The sequence below is a fragment of the Euphorbia lathyris genome, chromosome 5 (assembly GCF_963576675.1).
Source record: "Euphorbia lathyris chromosome 5, ddEupLath1.1, whole genome shotgun sequence".
In the NCBI taxonomy this organism is placed as follows: Eukaryota; Viridiplantae; Streptophyta; class Magnoliopsida; order Malpighiales; family Euphorbiaceae; genus Euphorbia; species Euphorbia lathyris.
This window is the reverse complement of record NC_088914.1, coordinates 81,764,039-81,771,969: the sequence shown is the minus strand read 5'-3', so window position 1 is coordinate 81,771,969 and position 7,931 is coordinate 81,764,039. Positions and strand designations below refer to the sequence as shown.

General features: G+C 31.5%; 1 long non-coding RNA gene across 7 annotated transcripts; it reads left to right on the top strand.

Annotated features, from left to right (window-relative positions):
- Nucleotides 1–252: 252 nt before the first annotated feature.
- Nucleotides 253–4,900, top strand: LOC136228943 (uncharacterized). Of its 7 annotated transcripts, none has more exons than XR_010688899.1 (8): nucleotides 253–1,203; nucleotides 1,404–1,529; nucleotides 1,817–1,900; nucleotides 2,620–2,876; nucleotides 3,869–3,983; nucleotides 4,069–4,189; nucleotides 4,278–4,342; nucleotides 4,497–4,900. It is a non-coding gene; the product is annotated as an uncharacterized lncRNA (long non-coding RNA). The 7 variants fall into 7 exon arrangements; XR_010688898.1 differs by having other exon boundaries at nucleotides 4,427–4,900; XR_010688896.1 differs by adding an exon at nucleotides 3,688–3,783 and having other exon boundaries at nucleotides 4,278–4,900.
- The last annotated feature ends 3,031 nt before the right edge of the window (nucleotides 4,901–7,931 follow it).

Sequence of the window (7,931 nt, the reverse complement as noted above, 5' to 3'; positions counted from 1 at the left end):
AGGAAGCTTATCACTCCAACAGTCCACTTCTTTGGGCATTCAGAAGTTTTTGTGAATGGTGGGATTCATTTGCTTGCCTCCAATAAACCACCTATTCCATCACATACTAATTCCATTATAGTGTTTGATGTGAAGGATGAGACTTTTGGCCACATATCATTGCCGGAATGTTTGGCAAATTCAAGTGATGTAGATTTAACTATGATGGAATTTGGGGAATCATCAATTGCTGTTATGGAACGAACTAGGATGTGACTCATATATGGGTGATGAAAGAATATGGTTTAGTGGAATCATGGATCAAGTTAGCCACAGTGGATTCACAAGTGTTGGGGTTCAGAAATAAGGATCAAGTGTTGACTAGTTTGAGGCCAAAAAGAGCTAGACCAAGTGGATGCATCCTTTCTGAAAACATTAACAACAAATTGGAGGTTAAGAATTTGATGAATTTGGATAAGGGGTGTATATTGGCATCTCGTGTGTATAAACATGTGCCTAGCCTTATTCTACTCGATAAAGCAAACAATGTTAATGCTATACCCTTAGCTATGGCTGAGATTGCTGATCAGGTGGAGGATGAGGAGGAGTTTCAATTAAGACGGTTCAAACGTGTTAGGAGACATTGATTTATGTCCTTTTTCTTTTGAGTGTTCTTGTTAACTTGGATTGTTTTTTTGTTTTTTAAGTTCTAGTCTGATTGATGATTTCTGAGTGCTATGTATTTAAACTTGTGCTTTGTGGAAAGGATATTTATATTTAATGATATGTATCCCATTCTATCAATTATGCTTTTATGCCGAGATTTCTACCTTTTGTTGTCAATGATGGTGTTGCTTCAGGCTTAGCCAAATTTTCTATTTTGTTTACCTTTTACACGTAAACTTTCAAATAGCTGATGTCTAGAAATCAGAAAATCCCCAAATCAACAACGGATACTAACTGATGTCGTTAACATCTCCATAAAATAACCAAAATCTCGTTGTATCCCTTGCCTGTAAAATCCCCAAATCAAAAGGAGATATTTTCAGAGAACATCGCGTGAAAACAAGGGGGATTTTCTTAAATTTGCAGGAATCAAACCAGAAGAGTCGCAGTGGAAGAATCGCAATGATGTGAGGGTATCGTCATTTAATTTGGGGATTTGGTTTTTAGGTTTTCCAGTATCCTCCACACCGTAGCGGTTTCAATCTAATTACTTCCAAGGTCATTATCTTCCTTTTTCTATGTCGATTGTTTGTTTGATTGATGAATTCGTTTTATCTCCTCACTTTTGTTTTGTTTCTCAAACTGAATTCTGTAGTTCACTTTCATATTGTTCTTTTAGAGCTTCACTGAGATTTTATAGATGAGTTTCTTATATTTAACTGATTTCTGCTTTTTTTTACTCTTGCTTTTGAATTCAGATTAAGAATGAGATCGATTCAGACTTATCATATTTCAAGTGTGGCCTTGCTCATCTCTTCAATAACTCATCATAATACCTAATTATATTGGTTAAAAGCCAAATTATATGGGCACAACATATCAAGGTACTTATTGTATATTGTTGTATTTGGAATTCACATAAACTATAATTTTAGTGTTAGATTGTCTTTTATCAGAATATGAATATGGTAAACCTGTTAGAATTCGAATCAGAACAATCACCAGCCATGTTTCTGTCTAATTTCCCTTAATTTGTATATTTCGTACCATTTCGTGATCAGATATTCAAGGCATTGACTGAATTTAAAGATTTAAACTGAATTAATTAGTTTGTAGCCTGAGGAAGTGAACTTCTTATTGTTCTGATCAATACTGTTTTTGTCATATTTAGTTGTGTTTCTGAATGAGCCAAGTTCAAATTTACAGAGCTCAACTTGACCGAAAAACTCAAAATGACTTCAGTAGAATCTTACAGGTATGAATACGTTTAATGGAGACTTTGTTTGAATTTTTCTTTTTCATTTGGCTCTCCTTTCTCAAGTTGAATTTTTGCAAATTGGTTTGTAACCTGTAAGAATGTGGCTCAGGATATAGTAAACGTGTTGGAATTCGAATCAGAATAATCACCAACCATGTTTCTGTCTAATTTCCCTTAGTTTGTATATTTCTTGCCATTTCGTGATCAGATATTCAAGGTATAGACTGAATTTATGGATTTAAACTGAGTTAATTAGTTTGTAGCATGAGGTAGTGTACTTCTTATTGTTGTGATCAATACTGTTTTTTTCATATTTATAGTTCCAATTTTTTTTATCTGTTAAGTGTTTTTTAATAAGCCCAAAAAACTCAAAATGGCTTCACGAGAATCTTAATAGAGAATTTACAGATATCGATACGTTTAATGGAGACTTTGTTTGAATTTTTTTTTTTATTTTGTTCTCCTTTCTCAAGTTGAATTTTTTGCAAATTGGTTTGTAACCAGCAAGGCCGTAGTGTGGCTCAAATATTTTTTAGTTCGTAGCTTTGTGAGAGCTTAAATCTTGACTTGAGGCAATTAAAACGATTGGGGAGCATCTCAGATGTGCCTGTCAGTCGATAGTTTGTCACTTTATTTTACATTAATGATGCTAGATAAACAATTTGAATCATGTTAATATGGGTGAATATTGCTCATTTTCTTCTCAACTGATGCAGGGCTCGAGTTCGTCAGCTTTAATTATATCCAATGTTAGGATTCATCAGTTGTTGAATGCATCAAATGCTTCATATTGGCTGGGTTTGATTGATGACCTGCTAAGGATTTGCTGACATTGGATTCATCACTTGTTGGATATTAGCAGGGTCGTATGGAGTGATACCTGCAAATTGGCAGGAGTACTTGGTTCAATAAGTTGTTGCAAATTGGCACAAGTTTGACACAGAAACATAGAACCGTTCAGTGAATGTCAAAAGTAAGTCCTATTTATGGCAGAGCATTCAACATATTTTATGGGGTAAAATTGCACAATTTTAGATGTTAGGGATAAAATTGCTCCGGATCAAATTTTATGTTTTGTTTAAAGAAGGCTTAAATCAAAATATTGACAATAGTTGATTTTTATTTGTTTCAATGAAGTTAATGGTTGCAAACTTTAGAGTGTTGATTTCAAATAGAATTTTATTGACTTGTTATTATTTTTATTGTTGGTGCTTTTTTCTTAATTCTCTTCTCTTATAGCAGAGTTTCTGCTCTAAGATAGGAAAGCTGATACAATTTTTAACTTTGGTTCAATTTCATGTTTTATTGGGGTTTTCGGGTTTTTTTTATTTTTCAGTTCTCTTCTCTCATGAAATTGAAATGTGTTTTGCTATGTTTTTAATTGTTTTCCTTCTATTATAATTATTTATTTATTTTTGATGAAGATTTCATTCTCGAAGGGTCATTAGACTGATGGGTAAAGAATTAGAACATGCATATGTTTATCGACTCTGTTTATAGACTCTATATATATTTAGATTCACTCCACCCTGGTGATTTGGACCTAGGACCCGAGGTTAAAGGTAGTCATTTGTCTAAAGAAGGGTAGAGCAGTTTGGGCCTAACATGAAATTTGGGTTGCAGGATAATGATTAGCTATTGACTTATGTTTTGAGAATGATGGTAATGGGCATTCAACATTCATAATTCATCAAATAAAATATTGTCCATTATTTTAGACCTTTATTCAATGTCTAACTGTTGTTCTTTAGCATGTAACCAAATCTTCTTCCATCTTCTCCCAGCCTTCATCACTTTCATCCTTGTCCTTTCCTTCTTTCAACTTCGACACGCGAGCTTTTATCTTGCGGTCTCTCTCAATTATAACGTCTCCCTGCTGGGTATCAAATTTCTTCTGCTAAACCAGTTTCTTCTCTGATCCACTTCTTTGAATAGCTCTGTTATCTAATAGCTCTCAATTGACAGGTGTTTAGGTATATATAGGCGTTTTTCCTCTTCTTCTTCCAAGATAAGTATAAGTTTGAAGGCTGGAATAGTTGGCTTCCCCAACGTCGGAAAATCCACTCTCTTCAACTTGGTAGTGAGTACTATTTCTTTGCCTTTTCCTCCTCCAGTCCTAAGTGTTTGTTTATTGGTTTATACAATTTCTGATGAGGTATATTTAGGTTGAGAATGGAAAAGCTCATGCCCCCCAAATTTTCCTTTCTGTACAATAGAGACAAATGTAGGAGCTGTTGTGGTTCCAGATCTGCATCACATATTCCGGAGGTTGATTCCATTCTTCAGGTTTTAATCCATTTCTATTTAGATCAATGTTTCTTTATATTTCATTTCTAATTACTAATTTTATCTTTTTTTAATCTTTGATATTCAGTAAACTTCAGGGATGCAATCTCAGCGGGACCCTGGGAACCATTATCTCCACAATTTGAAGCACCTGTAAGTGTTTTTGATAGTGAACATCTTCCCTGATTATGAGCATGTTACCTCATCATTCAACCTGTTTAGCTTGTTGTTTTACAGAAAATATACATATTCTGTGGAATGATACCATGTTAAAGTCTCACTTTGATATTATACATGTTACTAGCAGAGTTGAACTTGCTGCTCTTATTTCCAATTAGATTGGCTTATGACTGTCAGACTTCAGACCCGAAATGAAAGAGAGAAAAATATTTTGAATTATGTGTCTTCTAATCATGTTTTTAGAAGCATTCTAGGTGTTAGTCTCTCAAATGAGTATAATAATATCTTCAAGGTTTTTGGGAAACGGTCAATTTAGTATGATGTATAATAATAATACAATTTAGGCATAATGATTTTCAATTTGTAATGCTGGAAGATTAAAGAGATATTAGAACTGAAATATGTAACCTCTAGGTGTATATGTGAGTTAATAGAACAATCATATGATGTGTTAATTTCTATAGTAAATAACTATAAGGCCCCTATATTTTTTACCTAATACATTACTTAGTTCATGTGTTTTTAGAAATAAGTATATAATGTCCAGTTTTTATTTTTGTTAACTCCTTAATCCTTATGTTTGGGTCAATGATCAAACTATACTAAATAAATTTTAAAATACCAAAACCCTTTACTTTATGTTTTAATTAAAGGTTTTAATAATAAAACATCTGTTTTTTCTATTTTGTATATTTTTTCTCTTTTTTCCTACATAATCACAATCTCTCCAATATAAGTTGATGCAAATTGGCAGGAGTACTTAGTTCAATAAGTTGTTGCAAATTGGCACAAGTTTGACACAGAAACATAGAACCCTTCAGTGAATGTCAAAAGTAAGTCCTATTTATGGCAGAGCATTCAACATATTTTATGGGGTAAAATTGCACAATTTTAGATGTTAGGAATAAAATTGCTCCGGATCAAATTTTATGTTTTGTTTAAAGAAGGCTTAAATCAAAATATTGACAATGGTTGATTTTTATTTGTTTCAATGAAGTTAATGGCTGCAAATTTTAGAGTGTTGATTTCAAAATAGAATTTTATTGACTTGTTATTATTTTTATTGTTGCAATGCTAGGTATGACACACAAAAAAAAAAAAAAATCCTTTTTTCTTAATTCTCTTCTCTTATAGCAGAGTTTCTGCTCTAAGATAGGAAAGCTGATACAATTTTTAACTTTGGTTCAATTTCATGTTTTATTGGCGTTTTCGGGTTTTTTTTTATTTTTCAGTTCTCTCTCTCATGAAATTGAAATGTGTTTTGCTATGTTTTTAATTGTTTTCCTTCTATTATAATTATTTATTTATTTTTAATTGTCGAAGGGTCATTGGACTGATGGGTAAAGAATTAGAACATGCATATGTTTATCGGCTCTGTTTATAGACTCTATATATTTAGATATCACCATGACTATTAAGCTCCTTTGGAATTCTAATATGCTTAAATCTAATGATAATGATTAAGTACTACGTGATTATTAAGGTCTATAGACTATATATTTACATATCATAGATGCAACAATATCAATTATAACCAATAAATCAAATCCATCTGAAGCAGTGGTAATATCAAGATGTTTATCTTGAAAACTGGAAGAGCAAGTACATATGTAAATGTGATTGCCTCTTTGGATAAAAAGATGTGATTTGTGTTTGATGTATCATGTATGTAATAAAATGTTATAAGTAAAATTTGGTAATTTACCGTTTGATTTAGGTTGATTTAATTTAAACGGTGAATGATCAAATTTATTTGGTCATCAGAGTCCTTGTGAACATTAAACAAGATTTAAGAGTTCTATTTTACAATTTTTTTGTTTTTGATGATCTATGTAATATAGCTCACGTTCGTTTTCTTTAAATCTCCTTCTGTAATTCTTTCTATTTTTTAATAATATTCGGATTGGTTGAGGCTTTCCGGAGGTGCCAACCTAGTTGGGATGTCTGGATCCTCAATCGCGTTCCAACCTTTTATTCAAAAAAAAAAAAAGAGTTCTATTTTAAAATATTAAATAAATTGAATCTCATCAAGTGAGTTTTTCAAAATAAAATAATGTATTAGAATTTTAATTGGATTATATATATTTTAAATTTAAATATTAAATGATACCCATTTTTTTAATAAGAATCGGGGACGAGAGAGGAGAACACGGACATCTCAGCCAGGCTGGCACTCCCGAGCCCTGCCCCGCAAACCCAAGCATTAGATTAATAGGAAAAAGTCTTCCAAGAGAATTAAATGATATCCAATTGGATTGGGTATTTAAAATGATATGCACTTTAAATCTAAATATCAAATAATTCGAAATTTTATACACAGTTGAATTGTATAGTCATTTGGACTATAAATGCCACTTTTAATTTTGTAAGTTGGTTTTGGTGATTTTCAAAATTCATTGATACTCTCCACAATTCTGAGTGTGAAATAGGTTTTCCCTATATAATTACATGGAAGAAATTAGTGTTACAAAAGAGAAATGAAAATTTGATGTAAGAATTATTTTATCTTATTTGGTATTTATTTATCGTTGTAAATTTTAACAAGAAATAACATATAAAAATAGTATCAAGATTTTTGGAAAATGGTCAGTTTAGTCTCATGTATAATAATAATACAATTTAGGCACAATGATTCTCAATTTGTAATACTGAAAGATGAAAGCGATATTAAACTAAAATATGTGACCTCTAAATATACATATGAGTTAATACTACAATCATTTTGTGTGTTTAATTTCAATTAGTGAGGTTAATTGTAACATTTAACAAATCTTAGAACTAAAATTATAATATTTTATTCATGGAACAAATTGCCTCTGCTCCAAAAACTTTTAAGGATATTTTGATAGCTAATTATCCGTTCTAATATTATTGAGTAATTATTTAATGAAGTTATACTAATATATAATTGCCTCAACTGTAATAATATATATTTCACTTTATATATCTAATAATATTTAGATATTGGTAATTTTATAAAAACAATATTGTGATAATATATATTTCACTTTATATATCTAATAATATTTAGATATTGGTAATTTTATAAAAACAATATTTAAGGTAGGGTTGTCCTTTTGGAATTGACTTTAAGGGTTTTTTTGTTGGGGTGTAAATCCGGGGGTGATTTTGTCTTTTAAAAACCAAGAGTTTCAAGGTATTCAATAAGTATCGAACTACGCGATAAGATTCCCCATAAGCTCCTCTAAAAAGTAAGTTATATTTACATAATGGTCAAAGCTTATTGTCCCTAAAAAATAACATCTGAAGTCCCTAAGAAACAATAGTATGAAAGTCCCAATCGGAAATGAAACTCGTGCGAAAGGGGAGATGACCCCTCGAGCGTCCGGCAGTTCGTAAGTACACACAACCCGCACTACTCGAAATCAACATGTATTTTTTCCTGTTTGAATTTAGCTTAATGAGTAATTTGTATTTTATTAGGCTGATATGAAATTGACACGCAAATTTTTGGAGGAGTTTTTTTTTTTGAAACAAAACGGAACTTAAGAAAGCTGGTTCCAAATGCTACATAGGCCTAGCTAAAGACAATGCCTCACTT